Source organism: Dermacentor andersoni, chromosome 9, assembly GCF_023375885.2.
Source record: "Dermacentor andersoni chromosome 9, qqDerAnde1_hic_scaffold, whole genome shotgun sequence".
Classification (NCBI taxonomy): Eukaryota; Metazoa; Arthropoda; class Arachnida; order Ixodida; family Ixodidae; genus Dermacentor; species Dermacentor andersoni.
In genome coordinates this window covers 69,151,169-69,167,202 of record NC_092822.1, presented here as the reverse complement: position 1 = coordinate 69,167,202, position 16,034 = coordinate 69,151,169, and the positions used below count along the sequence as shown (strand labels likewise).

Genomic DNA, 16,034 nt, shown 5'->3' with positions numbered 1-16,034 from the left:
AAGTCGCTTAGTAAAGCCGTTGGTCTGGAGATGATAGGAGGAAGCCAGCTTGTTGCTTGGTAGAACATGAGCGTAGTATGTTGGCGATGACTTGGGAGAGGAAAGTGCGGCCGCGGCCAGTAAGGAGCTGTCGTGGGGCGCCATGTACTAAAATGATATCGCGGAGGAAGAAATCTGCGACGTCAGTTGCGCAGCTCGTGGGAAGTGCTCAAGTGATGGCATAGCGCGTCGCGTAATCAGTAGCGACAGCAATCCACCTGTTGCAAGAGCTGGACTCGGGGAAAGGGGCAAGGAGATACAAACCCACGCGAAAGAAAGGCTCAAGTAGAATGTCGATCGGCTGTAAGTACCCGGCAGGAAGCGTTGCTGGCTTATTGCGATGTTGACAGGGGTTGCAAGCAGATATATAGCATCGTACGGAGCGAGCGAGGCCGGGCCAGTAGAAGCGGTGGCGCACGCGATCGTAAGTGCGAGCAAACCCAAGGTGTATGGCAGTTGGGGGTCCTGAAGCACGGTGGAGCGGAGGTGTTCAGGAACGACAAGGAGAAGGGGAGGACCGTCAGGATGAAAACTACGTCGGTACAATATTGGTACAACACGATAGGACAATATTCCGTCGTTGAGGACGAAGCACCATAATGATGGATCACTAGGAACAGATTCCATTCGGTGAATGAGAGTCCTCAATGTAGCGTCACGGCATTGCTCGTTGGCCATGTCCAAAATCTGGAAAACGGAAAGAACACTTGCGGAAGCGTCCATGTCGGTGTTGGCGGGCGTGTGTACAGGGTAGCGGGACAAGCAGTCGGCGTCCTTGTGTAGGCGACCAGACCTATATACCACCGAATAGGAATACTGCTGCAGCCGCAAAGCCCATCGTCCAAGCCTCCCTGTGGGATCTTTTAAGGACGAAATCCAACAGAGGGCGTGGTGGTCCGTTACAATACAAAAGGGCCTGCCGTGTAAATAGGGGCGGAATTTCGCCACTGCCCACACAACGGCCAAGCATTCGCGCTCGGTAATAGAGTAGTTCCTCTCCGCAGATGACAAAAGACGGCTAGCGTAGGCGATGACACGTTTATGGCCATGTTGAACTTGTGCCAAGACGGCACCGATTCCGTGGCCACTGGCATCGGTGCACACCTCTGTAGGGGCTGAAGTAGCGAAGTGTCCTAAAATCGGTGGGGTTGTGAGTATGATGGTAAGGCGAGAAAAGGCGGTGGCCTGAAAGGGTCTCCATGAAAACGGCACACTTTTCTCCAGGAGATCTGTGAGAGGGCGGGCTATGGTGGAAAAGTCTTTAACAAAGCGGCGGAAGTAAGAGCAAAGGCCCACGAAACTTCGGACATCTTTTGCGGACCGTGGAACTGGGAACTCTTTCACGGTGCGAATTTTCTCTGGGTCTGGTCGGATGCCAGTCGCATTGACAACATGTCCAAGAACAGTAATCTCACGGTGGCCGAAGTTACATTTCTTGAAGTTGAGTTGTAGACCGGCCTTGCGAAAAACGGCAAGTACAGCTGAAAGGTGCTCAATGTGGGTGCTGAAGGAGGGCGAGAACACAATAACATCATCTAGGTAGCACAGACAAGTCGACCACTTGAATCCTTGGAGTAATGAGTCCATCATACGCTCAAAGGTAGCCGGAGCGTTGCATAGCCCAAAAGGCTTAACTCTGAAGTGGTAAAGACCATCAGGCGTTATAAAGGTGGTCTTTTCACGATCGAGATCATCGACAGCGATTTGCCAATATCCAGAACGCAGGTCGATAGACGAAAAGTACGAGTGCCCCGTATAGGCAATTAAGGGCGTCATCAATACGAGGTAGTGGGTAGACGTCCTTCTTCGTGATGCGGTCGAGCTGGTGGTAGTGGACGCGGAATCGCCATGAGCCGTCCTTCTTTTTGACCAGCACGACAGGGGACGCCTAGGAACTTGACGATGGCTCAACGATGTCTTTCGCTAGCATCTTGTCTACTTCCGTTTTGATGACGTGACGCTCCGAAGCTGAGACTCGGTAGAGTCGCCGATGGATGGGTGGATTATCGCCTGTATGGATACGATGTTCGACAAGTGACGTCTGGCCTAAGGGTCGGTTGTCCAAGTCGAATATATCCTTGTATGAAAGCAATAGGCTGCAGAGCTGTTCAGTCTCCGTAGGAGTGAGATTCGGGGCACTCATTTTTCTAATTTTGTTGTCAGTACATTTGTCAGACCGGAAAGGCTCACAAGAAGCGTCGACGGCAAAAGTTTCAACACAACTAACTATTAAAGCAGTGATCGTAGCCAGGGTGATATCTTTAGACAGAATTTCCTTAGCGAGCCCGAAATTCACCACAGGGAGATACGTGCGATTGTCTGTGACCCGCAGGACTGTATGCGGGACAGAAACGTTGTGGGCGAGAACGATAGCAGTTATGGGAGTGGAGATGTAATCACCATCAGGCACTGGCGTAGAAGGCGACAATTCGATGTGTGTCAAACCCTGTGGTCGAACGTGAACAAAATCAGTCGGTCTTAGGCGAATTTCGTGTGGTGTCGGAGGAACGTCCAGGTCAAGACGCACAGTACTTGAGGAACGGTCGATGAGCGCTCAATGGGCAGAGAGGAAGTCTAGGCCTAGTATCAGGTCATGGGGGCATTCGTCAGGCACAGTGAAAAGGACGACAGTATGGCGGCCGGAAATGCTCACACGTGCAGTACACATTCCGACCACGGTCACCATGATAGCGTCGGCAATTCGGACGAACCGAGTAACGGCAGGCGTAACAATTTTCTTTAAATAACGGCGTAGGTGGCTGGTCATAATCGATATGTGTGCTCCTGCATCTATGAGTGCTGTGACAGGTGTGCCATCAACTTCGACGTCAAGAAGGTTATGTCTTGTAAACAGCGTCAAAGGTAGATTTTGCGGCGAATAAAGCATTGCAGCACCACCTCGAGGTGCCGCATTGCCTACTTTTCCTGCTGGGACGGTCCTGGGTAAGTCGGCGAGGGCGAGCGGTGAAGCTGGGGCGGACGTGACTGGCGACGTTGAGGTGAGGGCGAGCGAGCATAGCGGCTCGTCGAGGAAGTAGCGTCGGAAGCGTCGTAGAAACCACATGGTGAGTAACTTCGGGGTGAACTTGAATTACGGAATATGTTTCGAGGAGGGGATGGCCAACGGCTCCGGCAGTGGTGGGAAACGTGGCCGACTCGGCCGCAGCAGAAACAGATCGGCCTGTCGTCAGGTGTACGACAGTCTGATGGATTCCTGGTATTGCAGGGATAGCGGACACCGTGAAGTAGACTGCGATAGGACCGAGTCATCGAAGCAGGGCGGGTGTCACGGCGACTCAAGGAGCAGCCACTGGGAAGACACATATTAGCGATTTCGTGGTGAACCACGCACTGGATCAGCGATATCGTCTCAACAGTGTTGTTCCAAGACGTCTGTTGAGGTGTGGCAGGAAACGCTGCTTCGAGTTCGCGGCGTACAATTCGGGTCAAATTTTCGCTTGGAGGTGGCGAGCGAGATTGGTCGGTGGGGTCTGTACAAGAAGAGGTCGCTGCAGTATTTGGAAGCCGCGTAAACTGATTGTTTACACGGTGACTCTTCGCCTGCTCGAAACGGTGGCATTCCTTCATGATGGCGTCGACAGTCGATAAGTTTCTGAAGAGCAGGAGGTTGAATGCGTCGTCCGCGATGCCTTTGATAATGTGTCCACCCTTCTCTGCCTCTGGCATGGACGTGTCGATTTTATAACAGGGGGCTAGGACGTCCTGAATGTAGGAGACATACGACTCGGTAGCAGTTTGGGCACGCGTGGTGAGTTGTTGCTTGGCGGCTAGTTGTCGAGAGGTAGGATTACAAAAATGTCGGACAGCTTTTCTTTGAACGAGTCCCAGCGGGTCAGCTCTTCCTCGTGTGTGTAAAACTACGTTCGCGGTGTTCCGTCGTGGTACAACACGGCATTGGCCAGCATTATGGTCGGATCCCACCTGCTCACCTTGCTGGCGCGCTCATACATCTTCAACCATTCTTCCGCGATATACCATCGAGGCCGGTGACCTTGCCGGGGTCTTGCGGCTGAGGTAGAGCAACGTACTGGGTATGCGTAGTCGGCATTGCAGCTGCAGATGCGGTGCTTTCCACTGAAAGCATCGTCCCAGGCTGGGTGACACGTCCGCTGCGGAGCTCCGTGGCGAAGACGCGTACCCCGCACGTCCATCAAAATGTCACGAGTATAAAACTATTTGCACGTTGTATTTGCAAAGCGTATATACGCAGCTGCCGACAACCCCGAGAGGCTCTTGCCACTTGGTCCTCTTCACCGTCGACGACCTTGTTCTCTTTTCCCACTGTAACAATGTTTAGACAGTTTAGCCGTCTTGCACACGCGCAGAGTTTTTGTCAAGCCTGGATGACTCGAAAAAGTGGGAACGAGCTTTAAGAGGATGTTGCGGACTATCAGCGGTGTTTATATTCCACCAACGCGTCCACACACCGCAGCTTTATGCCTGCGTGCGGAATAGGCCAACTAAAGAAGAAAAAAATATAGGCGAGAAAAATTCAGAAACAAGGGTGCCATCAGCACTCGTTGTTCCCAGGTGGTCTCCCTCCCAAGTACTGAACGAACCCAATGCTGCTTAGCTTCGGGGATCGGACGAGAACCGGCGTATTCAGCATGGTGTGGAAGATTGTTTTTCTTTTTTACATGGAAAACAAAACTGAAGGTATATTACAAAGTGGACACAACTATACACTTAAAACTCAGGCAAACACACAGATGCATCTAACAAGTGCGTCCAGGCTAGCGGAGGTTCCTGCTCAGCGTACACACTTCTTACGTAAGCAGCACTTTTGCGAAAGAAGGATTTTGTAGATCGCGTGCTTTCGGCACGGCGATCACAAGCCTACTTCTCTATAGGCCATATAAACCAAGTACTACGAACATGTCATAGGGAGGACCACCCGTAACCTTAAACTGTGGAAACCTAATTGAATATGGAGTCATGTCAACGTCTTTTTTAAGCGTCCATTTGAGAATGTCCCAAAAAGATACAGCGTCCCTACAGTCTATGATACAGTGATTTATGGTTTCAGCCCGTGGACAGAGTCGGCAGTTTTTTGACCACGGCACAAAGCAACCTCTCGAATTCAACCAAGTTTTAACAGGGAGTGGTTCCGAATGTAAATTAAACAAAAATATTTTTATTCCAGGAGGTACACACATTGCAGGGACAACATGGCCACAATTAGTACATGACCGGGGTAGCTAGAGAAGTATGGGAGAGGCCTTTGCCCTGCAGTGGGCGTAACTAGGCTGATGATGATGATGATGATAATGATGATGATGATGCCTTGGAAATTTTGTTCTTTAAGAAAGCTCATACAAAGTGGTTCTAAATACAAGCAGAAAAAAGCGATGACAAAGGGCATCCTTGCTGTACTGATGATACAAACCTAATCCCATCGGAGAGAGAGCCATTCACTATCAGCCTCGTTGAGCCATTAGTATAACATATCCTGACACCTCTCAGAAGCAGGGATCCGATATTTATATGATTTAGTTCAGTAAACAGGAATGAGTGATTCACCCTGTCGAACGCCTTGGCCAGGTCTAGCTGTACCATTGCCACCTGTCCAATCCCCTCAGCTACACACTCTAGCACCGATCTCGCCACATGAATGTTCTGCTTAATGGACCGGCCCCTGATGCCACATTTTTGATGATCACCGACCACAGATCTTATTCCACCTGCAAACGGTTAGCTAATAACTTTGCAAAAATTTTATAGTTCACATTGCATAAGGAGATAGGCCGATATCCGTCAACTTTCTGCAATTTAGTCTCAGCATCGCTTTTGGCTATAAGGACGGTGTGTCCTTTTTACATTGTGGCGGTTAGGTGCCCTACTTCCAAGGCCTCACTGCACACCTGAAGTAACAATGGCGATAAGAGGGAACGAAAACACTGATAAAATTAGGCAGTAAGTCCATCCGGGCCGGGTATCTTGCCCTTCGCTAACGACTCGATGCATGCAGTTGCCTCATTAATATCGATGTTTTCATTTGTATAATCGTAATCATCCTGATTTAACTGGGGCATTAAAGATAAATTTTTGGCGGCATCTGTATCCACTGGCTTATGGTCTCGAAAATAGTTTTTGATAATGTTCGAAAAACACATTACTTATTAGAGTAGGCTCATTAACAATGATTCCACCATACTCCATATCTAGTAAATGGAATGCATCATGTAACCGCACAAAAACAAGGGACAAAAAAGGAACACACAAGACAGGCCTGTCTTGTGTGTTCCTTTTTTGTCCCTTGTTTTTGTGCGGTTACATGATGCATTCCATTAACGACCACCAACCAGCCCGCTTATCCCTGTTCCATATCTAGTAATCGTTTAGACAGCGCGTATTGGCTCTCATCACCAAGAGCCTTACTGCAAGGCTGTTCTTCCAGGAAACGCTGCTCTCGCACACGCACTAGTGCACCTCTGTATTTTTCTGTGGTGAAAAGTTTGTAACTGTGATTTTGAGCTTATGAATATCATCAATTTATTGACGCGGATGTAGAAATTCAAGCTCATGCAATTCACTCAGAAGTCTACATAATGCTTTGCAATTATTCTTTTCTTTTTCAAAGGTCAATATTGATGATTCTTCGATAGATATCATTTGAGCTTCCTGTTTGAATATTTCCCACACAGCAAAGAGTGGCAAGTACTTGCGGCATGACACATGAGCTATAAGCTCAGTAACACGATTTCGGAAACACCTACGCGAAAGTAATTGGTTATTAAACTTCCACAGCTCTCAGCACATACGCCGACTTTGGTATCGACGGCTGTCAAACGATGCTGAGACTAGACAATGGTCACTAATAGATAGAGAGAGATGAATTAATTGAAAGAAGGCAGGGAGGTCGGCCTGAGCTAAGGCGCTCTAGCCTGCTACTCTGCACAGGGGGAGGGGTAACGGGGACAAAAAAAGTGTGATGAGGGATGATTATGACATAGCAAGAGGGATGCGCAAAGGTGAAAGCAAGTTCAACACTCTAATGATAAACATTCACAAATGTCATCCATAAAGCCACTATCAGGTTTCGTATCAAGTCTAGCTGTAGTCACCAATTCAAGTGAACTTAAATATAAAGACGTTAGGACGAAGCTGGCGTGTGGGCCTCCCCTGCGTGAACAGCACAAGCGCCAAACAAAAGATTTATAGCATATAAAGAGCTGCAACAAGCGACTTTAGCACAGCAAGCACTTGTAGGACACATTTAACGGCCGGATTTTCGAGACCACCGAGAATCAGACGCATTGACTCTACCAGGTGATTCAGCATTTTTTGTACACTCTCCTTCTCATTGTGTTCATCTCCTTGCTTGCCGGTACTGTCACTGGTTTCATTGGCCCTATAATTCTTGGTTTCATGGCGCAGAGGACCACTAGACCCCGCTGGCATGGCCGTGGGCCTAGAGAGCAGCAAAGGCCATTACATGTCTGTATCAGCCGGTGGAGGTGAATGTTTGCCGCGCGCACTCGTCGACATTGAATTATCAGTAGACGCCGTTACCGTCCTCTATGCAGGCACAGGCAGAGGTGGTCGTGGTACTTGTGCCACGCTCGGTAGTTCTCCTGAAATGGTTTTGTGATGCTTCTGTCGCGAGCGTTGGTCACTTTGGCGAACAGATTGAGCAGCCTCTTTACGTGAAGATTGGTCTCTTGCTATTTTTCGAAGAATACGAACCTCTTGTTTCATCTTCGGGCATTCCTTCGAAGTCGCTTCGTGAAAGCCAGCACAGCTGGGACATTGAAATGAGGACGCCTCACAGTCGGTGGTATCATGCTCTCCGCCGCAACGCGAGCAGGTGGCTTTGCTTCTAGAAACAGCGCTCACGTGTCCTGTCTTGTGGAATTTCCGGCACTGAATAGGCCTCGGAACGAATGGTTGTACTCGGTGTATAACGTAGCCCACTTTGACAGACGCTGGTAATGTCGAAGAAGCAAATACGAACTTGATACATCGGGTGTGCCCCAAGCGGTAACTCTCAAGAATGCGCGCCGATGACCTCAAAAGGCTCTTGAGGTCCGCATGCCTGATGTCAAGCTCCACGTCGGAAATCACTCCAGTTGTTGTCTCCTTCCCATAAGTAATAAAGGAGAGGACGGGGATTGCGCTTAACTCGGGAATGGTCTTTAACTTCTCAAGTATGGCGGAATTTTTCAAATCTATTGTTAGGATGTTCTTGAGAGCGTTGATCCTGATCTCGTTGATTTGCCCAGGGGCCACACTTTCAAAATATTCGGTTAGAAACTGCCTGCTGATAGACTTCATGCTGTGTGACGTCGAGAGCGGCACGTAAGAAACTATGAAGGATTCCTGCTCACTCTGATTCGATGAAGTCGCCTCAGTCGACATACGGCGCATCTTCTTCATACGGCGGCCCATGACTTCGGTGTACTCGCTGTCAGAGTCAATGGCTTCTGGCGCTGAGCTCAGATGAAACAATAGATCATTTTTTAATATTTTGCCGCCGTTTTACTTCTTTAAGAAAAAAAAATGGTTCTCCCTATGACATGTTCGTAGGACTTGGTTTATACAGCCGATAGAGAAGTAGACTGTGTGATCATCATGCCGAAAGCGTGCGATCTACAAAATCCTGCTTTCGCGAAAGTGCTGCTTATGTAAGAAGTGTGTACGCTGCGCAGGAACCTCCGCCAGAATGGATGCACTTGTTAGACGCATGTGTGTGCTTGCCTGAGTTTTAAATGTATAGTTGTGTCCACATTGTAATATACCTGCAGCTTTTTTTCCATGTAATAAAGGAAAAAATCTTCCCCGCCGTGCTGAATATGCCGGTTCTCGTCCGATCCCCGAAGCTAAGCAGCATTGAGTTTGGTCAGTACTTGGGAGGGAGACCACCTGGGAACCCCGAGTGCTGCTTTCATTTTGGATTTTTCTCGCCTATATTTTTTTCTTCTTTAGTTGGCCTATTCCGCATGCAGGCATAAAGCTGCGGTGTGTGGACGCGTTGGTGGAATATAAACACCGCTCATATTCCGCAACATCCTCTTAAAGCTCGTTCCCACTTTTTCGAGTCATCCAGGTTTGACAAAAACTCTGCGCGTGTGCAGGAAGGCTAAACTGTCTAAATATTGTTACGGTGGGAAAAGAGAACAAGGTCGTTGACGGTGAAGAGGACCAAGTGGCAAGAGCCTCTAGGGGTTGTCGGCAGCTGCGTATATACGCTTTGTAAATACAACGTGTTAATAGTTTTATACTCGTGACATTTTGATGGACGTGCAGGGTACGCGTCTTCGCCACGGAGCTCCTCAGCGGACGTCTCACCCAGCCTGGGACGATGCTTTCAGTGGAAGGCACCGCATCTGCAGCTGCAATGCCGACTACGCATACCCAGCACGTTGCTCTACCTCAGCCGCAAGACCCCGGCAAGGTCACGGGCCTCGATGGTATATCGTGGAAGAATGGTTAAAGATGTATGAGCGCGCCAGCAAGGTGAGCAGGTGGGATCCGACCATAATGCTGGCCAATGCCGTGCTGTACCACGACGGAACACCGCGAACGTAGTTTTACACACACGAGGAAGAGCTGACCAGCTGGAACTCGTTCAAAGAAAAGCTGTCCGACATTTTTGTAACCCTACCTCTCGACAACTAGCCGCCAAGCAACAACTCGCCACGCGTGCCCAAACTGCTACCGAGTCGTATGTCTCCTACATTCAGGACGTCCTAGCCTTCTGTCATAAAATCGACACGTCCATGCTAGAGGCAGAGAAGGGTGGACACATTATCAAAGGCATCGCGGACGACGCATTCAACCTCCTGGTCTTCAGAAACTTATCGACTGTCGACGCCATCATGAAGGAATGCCGCCGTTTCGAGCAGGCGAAGAGTCGCCGTGTAAACAATCAGTTTACGCGGCTTCCAAATACTGAAGCGACCTCTTCCTGTACCGACCCCACCGACCAATGTAGCTCGCCACCTCCAAGAGAAAACGTGACCCGAATTGTACGCCGCGAACTCGAAGCAGCGTTTCCTGCCTCGCCTCAACAGACGTCTTGGAACAACACTGCTGAGACGATATCGCTGATCCAGTCCGTGGTTCGCCAGGAAATCGCTAATATGGGTCTTCCCAGTGCCTGCTAATTGAGTCGCCCTGACACCCGCCCTGCTTCTATGACTCGGTCCTATCGCAGTCCACTTCACGGTGTCCGTTATCGCTACACTACCAGGAATCCAGCGGACTGTCGTACACCTGACGACAGGCCGATCTGTTACAGCTGCGGCCGAATCGGCCACGTTTCTCATCACTGCCGGAGCCGTTGGCCGTCCCCTCTTCGAAACATCTGCCGTAATTCAAATTCACCCCGAAGTTCCTCACGCCGTCACTTCTACGACGCTTCTGACGCTACTACCTCGACTCGCCGCTATGCTCGCTCGCCTTCAACTCAACGTCGCCAGCCACGTCTGCCCCAGCTTCTCCGCTCACCCTCGCCGACTTACCCAGGACCGTCCCAGCAGAAAACCAGGCAATGCGGCACCTCGAGGTGGTGCTGCAATGCTTTATTCGCCACAAAATTCTCCTTTGACGCTGTTTACAAAACATAACCTTCTTTACGTCCAAGTTGATGGCACACCCGTCACGGCACTCATAAATACAGGATCACACATATCGATTATGACCAGTCGCCTACGACGCTATTTGTATGTTGCGACACCACGTACCCGAGCACACGAGGGTTGGACTCTCCCGCGTCTAACCGTGCGCGGCTTAGCCGTGTCCGGGGAAAAGGGGATCCCGGCGGTTGAGCCAATGCCTGGTGTTTGGACCTTTACGGCCCCTCGGCGGCGGCAACACACTTCTTTGGCCTCTGCTTCAGGTAGACGGCACCCCCGGACTGACCCATTCGGGGGAAATCGGTAGTTGCCTTTTCCTGTCTCTGTCTCTCCCTTTCTCTCTTTCTCTTACTTTTCATCTTTCCTATCTTCTCCTAGCTTCCAAAAACTTCCACTTTTTCCAGGCAGCAAGGGTTAACCTTGTGTGAATAGCCAACCTAGGTTATCTCATATTTTGTTATAGTGATAACGTACAGCTGGCGTTTGCAGGATCTGTTTTTACAGTCCCTGTAGCGTCCACTTGTATAGCTCCACGGTGGGTGGCTGGCGTTATTGCCGAAAGTTACATTATTCTATGGCTAGTTCCTTCCCTTCCCTCCCAGATCGCCCTCAGAAAAGAGGGCGCATGGAAGGTGTATTTCAGTTCTTTGGACGTCAAAGACCCAATTTCCCACGATTTCACGTCATTGACTCGGAAAAATCAGATAAACAAGTACGCACAATCTCCCCATTTCTAGTTTCAAAGTCTTTAACTAATGTCCTTGGTCCAGGCTACAAGGTATCAAGGATGGCTAGTGGTGATATCCTCTTAGAACCATGATCAGAAACAATATTAAAAATTGCGAAGTCTAGTGTCATTTGGGGATGTTCCCGTGAGAGTAACTCCACACCGTACTCTAAGGAAAATATCAGTTTCAAGGAGGCACGCAGGCGGGTATCCTACCTGCCCAAGAAAACCTTTGCCGAAGTGTTGCGTCAGGGGGCAGCGCCACAACGGTCTCCGGCGGCTGTCCGACCCACACCCAGTGAGGCAGCAGTAACGCCATCCACCCCTCCGACGGCTGCAGCTAGCGCTGCAACGCCCACCCAGCAGACGGGGCCATCAACCCCTGAGGTGGGCGCAGCTGAGGCTGCCCCAACCTCCCCGGCCCCTTCCAGCGCTGGCAACAGCCGGCGCAGCCTAATCCCTCAGGGAGCCCCATCGACCTCCGGGCTGGTGCACGCAGGGGTCTTGCCCTCCAAGGTAGGACTCTCCCTGGTAACTTCTCCCTCGCAAGACCACGTGTCCGGCGCCTCACAAGAGGCAATGGACACTACACCTATCCCCACGGCGCGCCAAGCGCCTAAGGAGCAGCGAGGCTCCCTCGAACGCTTCAGAAAGGGTAAAACCCCGATTAGAGGGCCTCGAAAGAGCCCTGTAACCTAAGCTCTGAAATCTCTGTAATTAATACTTCTGTTTCCCTACACACAGCACCTATTTACTTGAAATATGGATACACAGATAGTTCAATGGAACGTCAGAAGTCTTCTTAGAAACATTGATGATGTACAAGAACTCATCCACAAACAGAATACAAAAGTGCCGTGTTTACAGGAAACACACTTAAAATCGAAGCACACAAACTTTATCCGACAGTGTATATCTTTTCGCAAAGATCGCGATGATGCTGCGCATCATCAGGCGATGTCACCATTGTTATCCATAAGATCATTGCGTGTCAACTTTTACAGCTACAAACGCCCCTTGAAGCAGTGGCGGTTCGTGCTGTTCTCCTAAGCAAACTTATCACCGTCTGCTCTCTCTACATACCCCCACATTACACATTAAGTAAACAAGAATTTCAGTCCTTCATGGATGAATTGCCAGAACCTTACGTTGTCCTTGGGTATTTCAATGCGCACAACTGCCTGTGGGGCGGCTCTCGTAAGATGCGCGAGGTCGTCTTGTTGAACAGTTTCTTTTCTCTTCTGGTGCCTGTCTGCTGAATAAGAAGGCACACACGTATTACTGTCTTGCAAACAGAACCTTTTCTTCAATTGATCTCAGTATAGCTTCTCCTTCTATTCTGGTTGAACTCGAATGGGAAGTTACAAAGAATCCTTACGGAAGCGACCACTTCCCCATACTGCTACGAAAACCTAAAGTAAACGAATATCCACCACAGGCACCTAGGTGGAAGATTGATACAGCTGATTGGGAGAAATTCCGAACTCTCTCTAGTATCTCATGGCATGACATGTCCTCGTTACGAATTGATGCTGCTGTGGAGTATTTCACAGCCTTCATAATAGATGCCGCATCTAAATGCATATCACAAGTAAATGGCTTAGCATGCAAACTGCGTGTCCCGTGGTGGAACGACGACTGTAGGATCGCTCGTAAGAAATAGACCAAAGCGTGGGGGTTGCTACGCGCCTCTCCCACAGCGGAGAATGTGATGAACTTTAAGCAAGTAAAATCCCAAGGCAGGAGAACGCGCCGACAGGCTGGAAGAGAAAGAGTTGGCAGAGGTTTTTATCGGACATCAACTCGTACACAGATGAGGCGAAAGTCTGGAACAGGGTTAATAGGATAAGAGGGCGACAAACTTACTCCCTCCCTTTGGTAAACACACAAGGCGATACCCTGCAAGATCAGGCAGATTCACTTGGGAAACATTTTGAAAGCGTGTCAAGTTCAACCAATTATTCACAATCTTTTCTCAAATATAAACAACTAGAAGAACGTAAGCCGTTCACAAGAAAAAGTCGAGAGAATGAGCCTTACAACCGTCCTTTTAGTATTGTCGAGTTGAGAGCTGCCTTGAGCGCATGCAAGAGCTCCGCACCGGGATCTGACAAAATCATCTATGAAATGATCAAAAACTTACACGACACCCAAGTTAGACTCCTGGCACTTTTCAACACCATTTGGGCTGCAGGATACGTTCCAACTGCATGGAGGGAAGCCATTGCGGTCCCTGTTTTGAAACAAGGCAAAGATCCTTCGTCAGTGGCAAGCTACCGCCCGATAGCCCTCACAAGTTGCCTTTGTAAGGTATTTGAAAAAATGATTATTCGGCGACTCATTCACTTACTTGAACTGAGCAAAATGCTAGATCCCTATCAGCGTGGCTTAAGAGAAGGCGGTCCACAACCGATCATCTTGTACGTATTCAAGGATATATTAGTGGCGCTTTCGTTCACAAACTGATTTTCCTATCGATATTTCTAGATATGGAGAAGGCGTACGACACAACGTGGCGGTACGGGATCTTGCGAGAGTTGTCGAGAATGGGCATACGTGGCAACATGCTAAAACTGATAGAAAATTACCTGTCCAACCGTACCTTCCGCGTGAAAGTCGGGAATGTACTCTCACGTGCATTTATACAGGAGACTGGTGTACCCCAGGGAGGTGTGCTCAGCTGCACGCTTTTTATAGTTAAGGCGAACACACTCCGCGCTTCATTACCACCAGCTATATATTATTCTGTCTACGTATATGACATACAAATAGGTTTTAAATCCTGTAACCTTGCAGTGTGCGAAAGACAAGTACAGCAGAGTTTGAACAAGATACCTAAGTGGGCAGACGAAAATGGATTTAAAGTCAAACCGCACAAAAGTTAATGTGTTCTCTTTACAAGAAAGAGAGGCCTGGTTCCAGACCCGTGCATGGAACTGGGTGGACCTGTCAACAAAGAACAGAAATTTCTGGGTGTAATACTTCACTCTAAGCTTACTTTCATCTCGCACATAAAATATCTCAAAACTAAATGTCGAAAAACTATGAACTTACTAAAGATACTATCACACACAACATGGGGCAGCGACAGGAAGTCTATAATGAATGTTTGGAAAGGTCTCATTCAATCACGGTTAGACTATGGCGCCATAGTGTACAACTCTGCCACCCCGAGTGCACTAAAGATGCTGGATCCCGTCCACCTCCTGGGTATCCGTCTGGCCACAGGCGCATTCAGAACTAGCCCCATTCAAAGCTTGTATGTAGAATCGAAAGAGCGGCCACTCGATCTGCAGAGATCTTACACTAGCTTCACATATTTTCTTAAAGTGCACTCTAATCCTGAACATCCGTGTTGTGAAACTATTAACGATTCGACATGTACTGCACTCTTCCGTAATCGACCCTCTGTGAGGCAGCCTTTCTCACTTCGTTTGAGGGAGCTTAGCGTGGAAATGGATGATCCACTCTTCGAACACCGCTTGATGCCTCCAGCGAAGCAGCTACCGCCTTGGTACTGGCAAGTGATAGAACGTGATATGTCTTTTGTAAGATTTACAAAATACGCACCAGAACTCGAAATATGACTGCATTTCCATGACTTTCAATTGAAGTACTGTTGTCCGGAATTCTACACCGATGCGTCGAAATCGCATGTCGGTGTGTCTTACGCGGCTGTTGGACCCTCTTTCTCTGAAGCAGGTATACTGAACCCCCATACAACATCTTTACTGCAGAAGCGTACGCAGTACTGTCTGCGGTGAAACACATAAACAAATTAAAGCTAGAGAAAGCGATAATATTCACGGGCTCGTTAAGTGTTGTAAAAGCATTATTGTCCCAAAGAAAACACAAAAATAATGTTTTCATTGAACTTTACTGTCTCTTGTGCAATATTTATTCGTCTCGTAGACATGTGACAATATGCTGGGTCCCTGGTCATAGATGCATTGAAGGTAATGTGCTGGCCGACCAAATGGCCGCATCATTTTCACCTCAAGCTGGTAATACTACAACTGCTATTCCTGCCACAGACCTCAAGCCTTTTTTGCGAACGAAACTGTGAAGTTGCTGGCAACGCATATAGGACAATGAAACAAATAATAAGCTCCATTTGATTAAGCCAAGGATAGGTTTCTGGCCCCTCGTTACAAAAGCAAGAAGGACCGATGTCCAATTCTGCAGACACCGAATAGGACACACATATGGCACTCACAATTTTCTGCTTACTGGCAACGAACCTCCTACCTGTGGTATATGTGGTGAAAGACTCACCGTCCTCCACGTCCTCGTGGAGTGTCGGGAAGCCGAAAGAGAAAGAAGGAAACATTTTCCTCTGGAATACCGGTATTGTATCCCTCTCCATCCTGGTATGTTTCTTGGTAAGGAACCCCTTTTTACCACCACAGGTGTCCTCGGTTTCTTCAATGATGGGGTTCTGCATGTTAATAGCCCCATAGTATTGTAGCACATCCTCTTCCAAGAGGATGCTGCTATGATAGTAGTTCTGGGCAGCACACACCTTCAGGTCCTTGCGCTTTAAGGACACTGTTAGGGCAATAGTGCTTTTTCAATTTTTTTATCGAGATGACCAGTTTTACCACGATGTATTTCTTTTACAATGCTTCGTTCGCGTCCTTGCCACGCTTCATAATTAGTCATAGTTTTAT

The 16,034-nt window shown here is 48.7% G+C and overlaps 1 pseudogene; it reads right to left on the bottom strand.

Moving 5' to 3' along the window:
* Positions 1-4,565: 4,565 nt before the first annotated feature.
* On the bottom strand, positions 4,566-4,684 carry LOC126528655 (5S ribosomal RNA; annotated as a pseudogene).
* Between the last annotated feature and the right edge of the window lie 11,350 nt (positions 4,685-16,034).